The sequence below is a fragment of the Phyllobates terribilis genome, unplaced genomic scaffold, assembly GCF_046119375.1.
Source record: "Phyllobates terribilis strain yellow unplaced genomic scaffold, ASM4611937v1 Scaffold_1__5_contigs__length_1240528914, whole genome shotgun sequence".
Taxonomy (NCBI): Eukaryota; Metazoa; Chordata; class Amphibia; order Anura; family Dendrobatidae; genus Phyllobates; species Phyllobates terribilis.
In genome coordinates this window covers 873,590,659-873,604,709 of record NW_027362761.1, presented here as the reverse complement: position 1 = coordinate 873,604,709, position 14,051 = coordinate 873,590,659, and positions in this window count along the sequence as shown.

Sequence of the window (14,051 nt, the reverse complement as noted above, 5' to 3'; positions counted from 1 at the left end):
CTCTTCAGACTCAATCATCTGTGTTACCCCAAGCCATAGTGTATGTAGTTTCTTACAGTTAAAAGGGGGGGGGGAGCGACCCAACCTACCTGGAATTGACGATGCCAACGTCACGTAAGACACAGCAAGGGGACTCCAAAAAGAGTTTCCATTTTTTCCCAAAATTGTGGCACAGACACCACTTAACCCTAGAACGCATACCTGGGGCCTCGCAGTCCCGCCCTGTTAATTGTTTTCTATTTTCTGCAAGATTACTTTAGTTAGAATTTTGAAACTCTAGGTATTCTTCATGTATATAGTTGTTTGTCATTTGAGTTTGAGTTATTCAATGTTATTTGCACACGGGCCTAAAAGGCCCCAGGTATATGAAAGTGTAGATATTTATGGTCATGCGTTCTAGGGTTAAGTGGCATCAATTGCCCCACAGTTGCTTAAAATGGTTGGTGAGGTGATATTACCAAATCCTCAAGCTTTTAGCCTCCCAAGGATAACACAGGATTAGAAAAGTCCTTGCGAATCCATGATTTGTTCATCTTTATGAACGTGAGTCTGTCTACATTCTCAGTGGACAGCCGCGTGCGCTTATCTGTCAGCACACCATCAGCAGCGCTGAACACACGTTCAGAGAGAACACTGGCTGCAGGGCATGACAAGATCTCCAAGGCGTGAGTGGCGAGCTCCGGCCATTTTTCCAGATTGGAATACCAAAATGAGCAAGGGTCCAGTGACACAGTCATGGCTTCGATGTTCACTTGGAGATACTCCTGCACCATCCTCTCTAGGCATTGACTATGTGTCAGACTTCTTGTCTCCTGTGGCCTTGCAAAGGATGGTCTAAAAAAGTGGTGAAACGATTTCACAAAATTGCTGTTACCAGCAGATACTGTGTTACTGTTACGGTTTGAGTGATGAAGACACGACAGTCCCGCGGTTGGCAAGTTAGAACTGTGAGATTCACTTCGTGCACCACTGGTGTTTTGTGGAAAAGCACATGTAAGATTCTGCAACAGCGTCTGCAGATACTCCTGCATGCGTCAATCCCTTTTTATGGCAGGAATTATTTCGGCAAATTTACTTTTGTACCGGGGATCTAAGAGTGTGGCAACCCAGTAGTTGAGATTACTTCGAATTCTGCAATCTGAGGGTCATGTTGCAGGTAGTGCAGCAAGAAGGCACTCATGTGTCTTGCCCATCCAGGAGGACCAAGTCCTTGTTGTGTTGGTAGCGAGGTAAGAATCATGCTTCTTTCCTCTGCCCTCTCCCCCCAACCTCGCACAACAGAAATGTGATCAAGGTCTCCCTCATCTGATGAGTCTTCCATGCCCATCGCCAGTTCATCCTCCACTTCTTCCTCGGCTCCTGCACCTTCCTCAACAGTTTGGCTGCTACCATGCGCCCTGTTTAATCCCTCTCCCCCACGCTCCCATGCCTGCCTCCTTGGTGCTGCCAACCGTCTGGACCTTGGAGATGTTATCCCTTCCGCATACGACTCCTCCTCTACTTCCTCCACCTCCTCTTGTCCGACCACCTGACTCTGAATTCTGTTTAATGTGTGCTCCAGCATGTAAATCACCGGAATAGTTATGCTGATAATGGCATCGTCGTCAGCACTAAACATCTTCGTCGCCATTTCAAAACTGTGCAGAAAGGTGTGTGGCGCCCCTGAGGGTGCAGTCACCACAGAGTTACTGCATCTCACCCAGAGGTGTGGTTTCTCACCCTCAGGTAAGGAAGGCGTATGGCTCGGGACCCTAACACCTGCATCCAACACATACCCGCAGTGGGGTTAGGGCGAGATTGCTCCTAAGGGAGAGCACAGTCCCAGGTCCCTAGCTGGTGGGAGGATCCTATGTAGTGGGTGCTTAGGGGAGCAGCTTAGGGGAGCACATGACAGGGAGAGTATAAATAGGAAGCCATCTTAGAAAGAGCAAGCCAGTCAGAGGAGGAAAAGTGACAGGAGCAGAGGCTCGGCATGAGCTCTGCTCCGGAGGCGGGCCTAGCCTGGGAGGCCCAGGACTGAAGGAGAGAAGAGAGGAGTGGGAGCAGGAAGGCTCCAGGAACCGAAGGGACCCTAGGGCTACGGGCCGTGCAGAAGGCCACCTGTACTCCCGCTGCTACCAGGAGGTAGAGGGGTCAGGCCAGATAAGGGGAACCGGTCCCTCAACTAGAGGAGAAACAGCAAGGCTCAACTAGAAACCGGAGGCTGCAGCATTTCATGTACTGCAGGCAAAAGTCCACACCAGTCTCACTAAGAAGGTAGCCACATAGGACCCAGGGGACGGAACACAAGTCGCCTGCCAAGGCCCGAGGATACCGGATAGAAGTGTCACTGGGTGTGAGGTGCAGGGAGAAGGCCAGAGAAAGGACACACAGAAGGGGGTCCTGCTAAGTACTCCGGAGCTATCTGGGGGTGGACTGAACCCCTCACTGAGTACGCACAGCACGACGGGTGAGATAGCTCTGGTACCTGTAATCTGGACTGCAACAACTGTGAGTAAAGATCTTGGGACTGCATCACACGGACTCTGTGTTCATTACTGACTCCCTGCACTACAACCACCATCATCCACCCACACTGCCCTGAAGCTACACTCTTCCTGTGGTGAGTAATAATACCATTGCAACAAAACCACCAGCTTCAGAGGACTGTTCCGCAGCGGCGGCCCCTTTGGCCGCACTCCACAGGTGGCGTAGTCGGACATTATAAAATCCATATATACAAATTACCGTTGGATTGACCGCCCTGGGTCACGGACCGGGTCACCGCCACAGTGACTACAACCCCAAGTGTCTACCGGCCCGGCTCCGGGTACCCCACGGCCCAGGGGGCGCGTCAACTTCATAGGTCCCTGATCTGAGACCACTCCTGCTGTGTGATTTGCCCCACCTCTGGATCTCGTTGGCCCAGGCTATACGTCAGAAACTATTGCACCAGGGCTTGTCGGTGCTGCCACAGTCGCTGCAACATGTGCAGAGTTGAATTCCACCATGTCGGCACATCGCATTTCAGCCGGTGAACTGGCAGGCCCAACGACTTCTGTAGAGATGTAAGTCGTTGAGCTGCGGGATGCGAACGGCGGAAGTGAGCACACAGCGACCGTGCCCTCTGCAGAAGGCCATCTAGTCCGGGATAGTGGGCTAAAAATTTATGGACAACCAGGTTCAACACGTGAGCCATACAAGGCACGTGTGTAACATTGCCCCGGCCAAGGGCCGCACCCAGGTTTGCAGCATTGTCGCACACGGCCTTCCCTGATTGCAGGTCCAGTGGAGACAACCATTCATGAAACTGGGTCTCCAGAGCTGACCACAAGTCCTCAGCTGTGTGACTCACATTTCCCAGACATTTCAAAGTAAACACTGATGCCGTTGAGCCCTGCTGCCAGCATAGTAAGGAGGTGCGCAGTTAGAAAGCAGGTGGCATTACCAGACAGGCTTTGGGTGCAGGTGGAGGACCGAGAGGAGGTTGAGGAGGCAGAAGCAGTGGAGGAACTTCTAGATAAAGAGGATTGACGTACAACTCGCGGGGACGGCAAGACTTGGACAGCAGCCCCTTGTCCTGCTGTCACCATAGTTACCCAGTGCCCTGTCAGCGACATGTAACGCCCCTGTCCATGCCTACTCGTCCAAGTGTCTGTGGTGAAATGCACCCTGTCACACACAGAGTTTCTCAAAGAAGCGGTGATGTTGTGTGCGACATGCTGGTGGAGCGCAGGCACACCTTTCTTTGAGAAGTAGTGCCGACTGGGCATCTGGTACTGGGGCACTGCGACGGACATAAGGTCTCAAAAATCCACTGTGTCCTCCAGGCGGAAAAGCAGCATTTCTGTAGCCAACAGCTTGCAGATGGTGAAATTCAACCTCTTAGCTTTCTCATGGCTAGGAGGAAATGGTCTTTTACTTGTCCACATCTGAGGGACCGAGGGCTGGCTGTTGTGCTTTGACGGGGTTGAGTAGGGTGTCCCTGGCAAACTGCCGGTCTGTGAGGAAGATGCAGGCGGACATGTTAGGTTGCCTTGATCCAAAGGTGGTGCTCTCGATGTCAGAGAGCTCTCAACACCAGCAGGTGTTTCCACTTCCCAATGAACTGACGACCTGCCAATCACACTGGCTGTTGCAGGTAAAGAGGTGGCAGGTCTGCGTCCAAAAACATGTGTGACTGCTGTCCCCCCAGTCACAGAGGATGAAGAGGCCGCGGATGCACAAGATGGGGCAGACGGTGGTTGGCCCAGCCTGCTAGGCCGCATTGTAGCACAGTGAGCTTCCCACTGCAACTTATGCTTCATATCCATGTGACGGTACATGCATGAAGTACTCAAACTATGGATTTTTTGGCCTCTACTTAGCTTTTGGTGACAAATATTACAGATAACACGAGTTGGGTCATCCTTATCGATCTGAATAAATTCCCAGGCTATGCAAGGCTTAGAGCCCATGCGACCTGAAGAGCCACTACGACTTGTGGTCAGAGGCGGAGTTGTGGTTGAGGATGCAGTTGCTGACGTGCTTCCAGTACTCCGTCTCTGTCCAGGAAGGCGCAACCTAACCTCGTCGTCAATAGCATCTGTGACGCCCCGCTGCGCTTGGTATCACAGATCCTAGAAGAGTGTATTGATGGAATCCTCCACAAGAGGCCCCCATAAACATTCACACATCTCCACCTTCCACCTCAGACCAGCAGAGGGAGCCCATTAGGGATATAAATAGGGAAGGTGGAGCTAGGCAGTTCAGTTCCTCTGAAGAGTTCCTGCAGTAGAGAAGCCTAAGAGAGGTCAGTCTGCAGTGGAGCTCAGTCTAGTCTAGAGAACTCAGTTAATAGTTCAGCAGTGGAGCACGAGGCTCCTGCTAGCTAGATTCAGGGAGCCCAGATAGAGCTTAAGGTGTGCCGGCGTCATAAGATCGGTGAAGCGCGGCAAGCTGCCGTTAGTGTGTATAGCCTATTGAGGGCCCGAGTAGGCCGAAGGCGAGTGGCGAGTTAGTACATAAGGGGCAGAGGAGCTTAACCAGCTCACCCCGAAGCATTTACCGGACACCGGATCCGAGCTTACCGGGATCTCTATGACCCAGTAAGGCATAACCGGAATCCCTGGAGAACTACAAGTCCCAGGATCGCTAAGGTGCTGATACGTAACAGAGCCAGGAGACGCTTAGGCCCCGCATACTGGGAGCGTGAACTTCAAGAGAAGGCCCTACCACAAGGTCAGCCAGCGCAGGACAGAGACAAAGTTAGGCCTAGCTCCAGGCAGGTCAAAAACTTACTGCGCAGAGGCAAGAAACAGGAGGCCCTACACCCGCTCATTGGGGAGGATCCTGATATGCACCCTTCACCCTACAGTGCTCCAGGATGTGCCTGAATTTCCTCCAGTAAAAGGTACTGAAGTGACTACCGTGTCCGTTTCCGTTCTTGCTCTGACCCAGCTGGGTCTCGCCTGTCCTGCATTCCCCCTGCATACGCTGCCCTGAGACCTAGCTCCACCTGTGGGGAGCTATACCATCGAGCTGCCTTATCACGGGCCTCAGTGGACTGCTGCAGCGCTGGTGCTTCTCACCAGATACCACAGGTGGTGTCACAAACTCTTATAAAATTAACAATTATCCACCCTTTTAAAGAGTGACCCCAGGGTACGGGCCAGGGAGCCGACCACCGCGACATCCCAAAGGCCAGGCAAAGGCCCGGGTGACCTCATCGACTGGCTGACTGTGGGTTGACAGTAAGTGGGATCTCCAACCTTGTCATCATCGCCCTGTGTGTTATCACACCCATCGTCCTCAAAGCCAACCTCTTCCTGCCCTGACCGAAAAGTCAAGTTGTCGCTCCAATCAGGTATTTGAGTCTCATCATCGTCTTCATCATTGTCTCCACCAACAGGAGTTACAGTTTGGGAACGAGGGTCTACATTATGCTCAGAACCTTCTTCATCTGGTCCTGGATCCGACTTATAAAGATTCTGGGCATCAGTGCAGATCATTTCCTCGTCTGGATTAACAGAAGCTCTGGAGCAGACCTCCGTTTCCCAGGCTATAGTATGAGTAAACAGCTGTGCAGACTCAACCATCTGTGATACCCCATACTCAGACGGGCAGCTGGAGACTTGGGAGCTGTGAGGAAGCAAGTGCGATTGGGGTGACACCTCTGAGGACTGGAGTATTTGTGATGTTGAAGTTGAGGTGGAGGAGAGCCCACTTGAAGGAGCACTTGATATCCGCTGAAGCACCTGCTGTTTTTGTGCCTCATCTGGAATTTGTAGCGATGGGCGTGTCCGTAACAAAGGGATCGTATCACATTGTCCACGAAAAGAAGTCGACATGTTAGTTTGGCTGGAAGATGGTCTTTCTTCTGCATATGTTACTCCCCCCCCACCGCGGGGGGCTCGACCCACCAGCGGACAGGCACCAGTATTAGGAGAGGGGGGCTGGCCGTCAGGGTCCACCGCGGCTCTGGCACAAACCCGGCGACACGGAGGTGGCACGGGCAGGAACGGACTGGCCGTGTCGGCTTCTCACTTTTTGGATTTTAGAAGGGCATGACATGCCTATATCTGTGTCTCCCCCTCCTTTTACTCCTCCACCTCTTTTATTTTCGCATGACTATATGTACTTGTCACTTTTCCATGTGTTAGTTATGTCTTCTGAGCAGTTTGTCAGCTTTTGGACACCTTTGAAGGTGTTTTCTATGTGTTTCTATGTGTTTTTGTTTGCCTGCCATTGGTTTTAACGGTGTTCGAAGGTGTTCGACGAACAGTTCGACGAACAGTTCGGCGAACACATGGGTGTTCGACGAACCGAACCGAACTCGAACACTACGGGGGTGGCTCAACACTAGTCCTCAGGCCATCCACGCTGAACAGACGGTATGACATCTGTGCAGGTAGTACCGTCTATAGCGCATGAAACTAGCTCCTGTTCTTCCTCCTCCTCCTCCTCTTCCTCATTGTCACCCAATCCACGTTGGGATGAGATGAGGCTGGGCTGTGTGTGTGTAATCACCCTGTAATGCATCCTCTTTGATTGTGAGCAGAGAATGTTTCAGAAGACAGAGAAGCGGGATGGTGACGCTAATTATTGCATCATCGCCGCTCACCATCTTGATGGAATCCTCAAAGTTTTGGAGGATGGTACATATGTCTGACATCTATGTCCACTCCTGAGGTCTTATGTGTGGAGTCTGAACTGAATACCGACGGCCTTGTTGATGCTGGTACTCAACAAATGCCCTCTTCTGCTCACAAATCCTTCCCAACATCTGCAGTGTAGAGTTCCAACGCGTGGGGACATCACACACCAGTCTGTGAGCCGGAAGCTGCAAACGCTGCTGAAACACAGCAAGGGTGGCGGAAGCTGTATGTGACTTTCTAAAATGGGCACACAGGCGGCATACTTTAACAAGCAGATCCGGTAGCTCTGGGTAGGATTTGAGAAATCACTGAACCACAAGGTTAAGCATATGGGCCAGGCATGGTACGTGTGTGAGCTCGCCTCGCTTCAGAGCCGCCACCAGGTTCCAACCATTGTCACACATGACCATGCCTGGATGTAGGTTCAGTGGTGTCAGCCACAAATCTGCCTGCTCTTTCATAGCTGTCTACAACTCTTCAGCATTGTGCAGTTTGTCACCTAAGCATATTAGCTTCAACACAGCCTGTTGCCGCTTGTCCGAGGCAGTGCTGCACTGCTTCCAGCTTCTGACTGATGTGGTCATTTCGGAGATGGATGCTGAAGAGGAGGAGGAGGCTGAGGAGGATGAGGTGCAGGAGCTGTAGACTGTGGGGGCAACCCTGATTGACCTAGGGCCTGCAATCATTGGCATCGGGAGGACATGTTCCGTCCCAAGGTCCGACTGGCCTGTGGGACGGAACACTTAGTAGTGTGGCCTGTGGGACGTTGGCTGTGTATTTGCGCTTGCGTTCCAAGGACTGAGGTATGGACAACTGATTGCTGCGCTGGGACAAGGACGTGGATGTGCTTCCTGATGATGCTACTTGAGAGTGTGCAATGACATGTGCAGGGCTGGAGGCATCTTCGCATGCACCATGTATAGGGGATTGGCTTGCATTCACAACAGCAGAAGAAGCAGTGGTGCCACCCGCAGACACTGTTCCTGGACCCTGGGTTTCGGCCCACAAAGTCGGGTGCTTTGCTGCCATGTGCTTGATCATGCTGGTGGCGGTCAGGCTGGTCATTTTGCCACCATTGATGACGCTGGCCTGGCAGGTGGTGCAAATGGCCTTTTTGGGGTTATCGGCAGAGTCTTTAAAAAACAACCAGACTTGGGAAGACCTAACAGTCGTACTGGCAACTTCCTTCGTGTTGGTGTTACGAGGAACGGTTGCCTGCCATCTTTCTGCGGCCACCAAACTGCTTCTTCCTGCTTGTTGTGGTGCTCTGCCTCCCTCCCCCTGTGTGCTGCTCTCCTCGCTCTGCATGTCCTCCTGCCAGGTTGGGTCAGTTACTATATCATCCACCACCTCGCCTTCCACTTCCGCACTCTGCTCCTCCTCCTGACTTTCTGGCAATTGTGTCTCATCATTGTCCACCTCTTGTGACACTTTCCCACCATCGCCTTCCTGTGACCGTAGCTGCTCAAATATTTGGACATCGCTACATGCGATCTCCTCTTGTCCTGCTTCAAGTGGACCGGGCGAGAGGCCCGAATCTATAAATGGAAAAGTGAACAACTCTTTGGAGTGTCCAAGTGTGGGATCAGTTGTCTCTGAGCACTTGGCATGGTGGGAGGAAGGAGGTTCAGGTTGAGGAATATGCGGTCCAGACTCACAGCTACTGAGACTTGACCATGTGGAAGACAAGGTGGTGGTGGTGGTAGCTAAGTGACTGGAAGCATTATCCGCTATCCAACCAACAACCTTTTCACACTGCTCTGTGTTCAATCTGCGGTACCCTATTAACTGGGACAGGAAGGTCGAATGAGAAGATGTGAGTGTTTGTTGTGGTACAATTTCAGCTTGCCCAAGGCCTCGGCCTCTGCATGCACCATCACCATCATGTCCAGTTTCCCGTTCCTTGCCACGTGCCTTGCCCATTTTAAATGGAGGACAATATCTTCCATGCTCACTACAAATGACTGAATTTGGAGCGAACTTATATGTGATCCTTGTGACGGACAAACCACAGTTTTAAATATTTTAAATACCTGGCCTGTAGGTAACTATTTTGAACAGAAAACTGGTGTCAATTACTTCACTGACACACTGAAACAAATTTTTAATGGAGGCCAGAAGTGGCAGTATTTTCAGCGCAATTATATGTGATCCGTGTGACTGACAAACCACAGTTTTACATAGCTGGATTTTTAGCGCTGTAATATGGAAAGGACCTGGCTGTATTCTGCAGTGCCAACAAGCAAATGGCGCAAAAAAACAGTGTTCTCTGGATTGTTTTTAAGCAAATAATGAGGATTAAGATCCAAAAAAAATTATTCCTGGCCCCTGAGACCTGGGCCTATTTCTAGAAATATTTAACAGCAGCAGCAGCAGATAAAACTGAAATGGAGCCTCTTGTGCTATGTGCACTGCAGTCTGCTATCTTGTTGAGATGGATATGTGTCTCTAATATAGTTTGGTACACCTACACTAACTAGAAACAAGCAAATCTCTCCCTAGCTCAGCAGCACCTCTCCCTACACTGTCTGATTCCAGAGTGACTGTGACGAGCATGGCGGCACTAGGTCTGATACAGACCTGATGACGCTGTGCTGCCAATCACTGTAATGCCCACAACCAACATGGCTGTGGCATTACAGTGAGTGGCAGGCAATCCCTGCATGTTCATTGGCTCTGTAAAGAGCGCCAAACATGCAGGGAGGGGAACTGAGCTCCCTCCGAGCAACCCCAGAAATACTCGGCGAGCGCCGAGCATCTCGAGCAGTGAGATGCTCGGGCGAGCACCGAGCAGTAGCGAGCATGCTCACTCATCACTACTCATAACATAACTGATGAGCGCCGGTTTGTAGATTGAACCAGAATAGTGCATGTTGCAATTTTTTCCACACTGATCATCGGGCCGTGTGAAAATTCATTTTAGTGCACTGGCACATTGTTCATTGTTGGATCAGTGTGCTGCCCTTAGGCCTCATTCAGATGTCTGCTTTTCATATACATTGTTGGTCTCATTCAGTTCAACTCATTCTGTATAAAAACAAATGCAATACGAATGACAAAAATGAAGATAGGGATGGCATACGGATGACAATACAGATAAAAAATTCTCTTTTTTTTCTTTACATTTTTCTGTTTTTGACGGCTTAAACGCATACACATTACAGTGTATGGCAGTAGTAGGCAATTCATATTCCCAAGGGGCCACATGACATACTACGACTGCTGTGGAGGGCCAAATCAACCGAACAAACTTTACTCTGCTCACTATTATTGTTTTTAATTAATTTTTATTACTTTAGATTGAGCAGAATTAAGTCTCTTATTACTGCTACAACGTGTTTTTCGATATGGCTTATTGTAATATACATTCTTACATGTAGTAGCAAATCAAACCAATTTAATTCATTGCATTTTATAAAGTTGATATAAAGAAGCGAATCATCCTGCTCTTATTCATGCCTTGTATAATGATCTACAGCTCTCAAAACCTTCAGACATAGCATGATGTCAGCACACAGCACATCAAAGAGTATGATGTCTCCTCAAACATTATGATGTCACCACAGAGCTCCCCCCTACACAATACAAAGCCTCACTACACAGTATTATGCCCCCACAACCACCCATGTAGAATGATATCCCAACACAGCACTCCTTACACAGTAATATGTCCCAACACAGCCCCCTTGCAGAATGATGTCCCACACAGCCGCCTTACACAGTATTATGTGACTACACAGCCCCAATGCAAAAAAATGTACTCACACACCTCCTTACATAGTATTATGTGAACACACAGCCCCCATGCAGAATAATGTCCCCACACAGCCCCTTTACACAGTATTATGCCCCAACACAGTCCCCATGCAGAATGATGTCCCCACACAGCTCCTTTACATAGTATTACGTGTCGACACAGCCTCCATGCCAAAAGATGTCCCTCACGCCGTCCCCTTGCACATTATTTTGTTTCCACACATCCTCTTAGGACTCATTCACACGTCAGTGTCTCCAGTATGTGTGGTGCCAGTTTCCACACATACGGGAGACACATACACACGTAGACCCATTCAATTGAATGAGTCTGCGCACATGTCAGTGTGTTTCCACGGACCATGTGCCCGTGGGCAAAACACGCTGACATGTCCATTTTTTAAATGAAGTGTGGCGCCCCTGAGGGTTCAACCGCCACAGGGATGCTGCACTTCTTTAATGGAGTGTGGTGTCCCTCCTATGAGGTAAGAACGGTGCAATGGTCAGGACCCCACCTCCACATCCAACACCACACTTCTCCCACCAGAGGAGGCTAGTAGGCACTAGAATGCTGCCCCTACTGGATATTGGGAGACTGGGGAACCAAAAGATAGGGGGAACCAATTAGTGGGTGAGGGTGGAGGACTCACATTTAGTGACACTTAATATGTGATATTTAATAAACAGCCATCTTGGCTCATGGTTCTTTGATTGTGATCTCCCTCCCTGAACGTGGCTTCTGGGAGAACCTGCAGCGGATGGGGACACGGCCCTCGTACCCTGGCCTTGGGTTGAGGGGCAGGTTGCAGATAACGTATGTCTCAACCCGGTCAAGGACCATGACCAAGAAGGCCCGGAGCTTGAGAGTGTAGCTCCACCGCAAAAGGACCCCAGGGGGATGCAGACGGAGTGGAATACGCCACCTGTCCTCGCTATTCTGGCCCAGCCAGGGGGATTCTGGCTGCAAGAGGGGTACCGGCCCCCGATACCTGACCTTGCTACTCTATGTCCTGGTCAGGGAAGCCCGGTAGGCCCAGAGGATCCCACCCAGTAACGGAAGGAGCAGAACTGCCACCCGTACCCTTTTTCTGAGCGAAGTCCAGAGGGAGACCCGGTCTATCTACACCCACAGACAGGAAAGGACTCGGTCTGAAGTCTAGGAACACTCTGGTGCGGGGTCCGGATTAAACACTTGCATTACTCGGAGGTTGTCGAACCCCCGTCCCTGGTGACTGCAGAACTCCGCGAGGAGCAGGGAGAAGCCTTGCAGCTGTACTCTCCACCGTGAGTAAAAACCCTGGAAGGCGACCCCTATGGCCTCCGGACTCTTTATTCTGCACTGCACCGCACCACTTAGCACCGGACCTCCTACACTACAACCCCCTATATCCCTGTCGCTGCCCTGAGGCCCTGCTCCACCTGTGGGGAGTAGTAACAACTTCGGCTGCCATAACATCCCACCTCGGAGGACTGCAGCAGCGCTGGTGGCCTTCACCAGGTACCACAGGTGGCGTAGTCGATAGCAACCACTCAACCCTGATAGCCCACTACATCCTTTTCAATGTGACGGCCCTGGGCACGGAACGGGTCCAGGCCATGGCTGCACCCCATCAAAAGCATGGGACCCGGCTCCGAGTAATCCCCCATCTTCCCAGGGTTAGGGCTGTGAGCGTCACAGAAGCATGGGCTGCAAAATATCTGTGTGTCATGAGTGTGACATGTACCGGCGCCTGGGAATCAGTGGTACAATTTGCGCAGTTCCCAAGCTGGGTGCTGCAGGCAAGTCTGAGTGGAGCTTGCGCTGAGATAAGCATGAGCAAGGGACAATGTTGAGAGTAGTATTCTGCTGTGTTCCGGCTGTGTTCAAGTGTAAAAATAAGAATAAAATAAGAAAATCATTAAACTCACCTGTCTGAACATGAAATAATCCAGTGTCCCATGTTGTAATCCATCTGACCGGCCTTTCTGCCTCAGCATGCATGGTGGGTTGAGGCGACCGCACACGCTGAGGAGCAGAGGGAATGACTCGCTGCAGCGAGCGGGCCCCTGAACTAAGCTGAGCTCACTGAGTGGTGTCCTGTCACTCACTAAGCTCAGCACAGTTCAGGCGCCCGCTCGCTGCAGCGAGTCATTCTCCTCTGCTCCTCAGGGTGTGTGGTCGCCTAAAGCCACCACGCACGCTGGATTACTGTGCTGCTCACCATTATTGGCACCCCTTCGTTTTTTTCATAGACTGTATCTTCAGAAATAAATGGAAATGTACCAAAGTTATATCCTCAGGATTTTTTAATTACTGGTCGAAAGTAATACAACAATAAAACATTGTTTTTCAACTTCCATGTTGAAATATCAATGAAGAAACAGAATAAACAGCATGTGCAGCAATAAAGGCACCAATAATTCATACTTGTTTGTACACTAGTGATGAACGAACGTGCTCACCCAAGCATTAAGGCCATTAGCTCTTCAGAGAGCCAATGAACATGCAGGGATTGCTTGACACACACTGTAATGCCCTACCCATGTTGGTTGTGGGCATTACAGTGATTGGCTGGCCGCACCGTGTCATCAGGTCTATTTAAGACCCAGTGACGCTAGGCTCGTCATAGTCTACAATGGAAACAGGCAGAGTATGGAGAGCTGCTGCTGAGTCAGGAAGAGATTTGCTTGTTTATAGTTAGTAAAAGTATTCCACAGCATATCTATATATCCATCTGAACTAACAGTCCTTCTGAGGACTAATCCAGCTGCATATATTCAGTGATGATAGCAGGAGTTAGGCAAGCAGGCAATGTGGCAGACTGCAGTGCATGTAGCACGATCTGTCTGCTGCTGCTGTGACAGATATTTGTAGACATAGCCCCAGATATCAAGGCCAGGGCTAATTTTTTTTTATCTTAATCCTGGTTACTTGCTTAAAAAGCAATCCAGAGTACACCATTTTTCTGCTCCATTTGCTTGTTAGCACTGCAGAATACAGCCAGATCTTTTCCATATCACAGCGATAAAAATCCAGAAATTTGAACGGAATATTTCCATTTCCATTTTCCATTTCCATTTTGTTGCAGTGTGTCGGTGAGGCTATTCACACGAGGTCGCTGTGAAGAATAGTATTAGTAAACAACAGGCCCGCTTTTTAAATCCGTGGTTCTCCTGTCAGACGTATCACATATAACTGCGTTC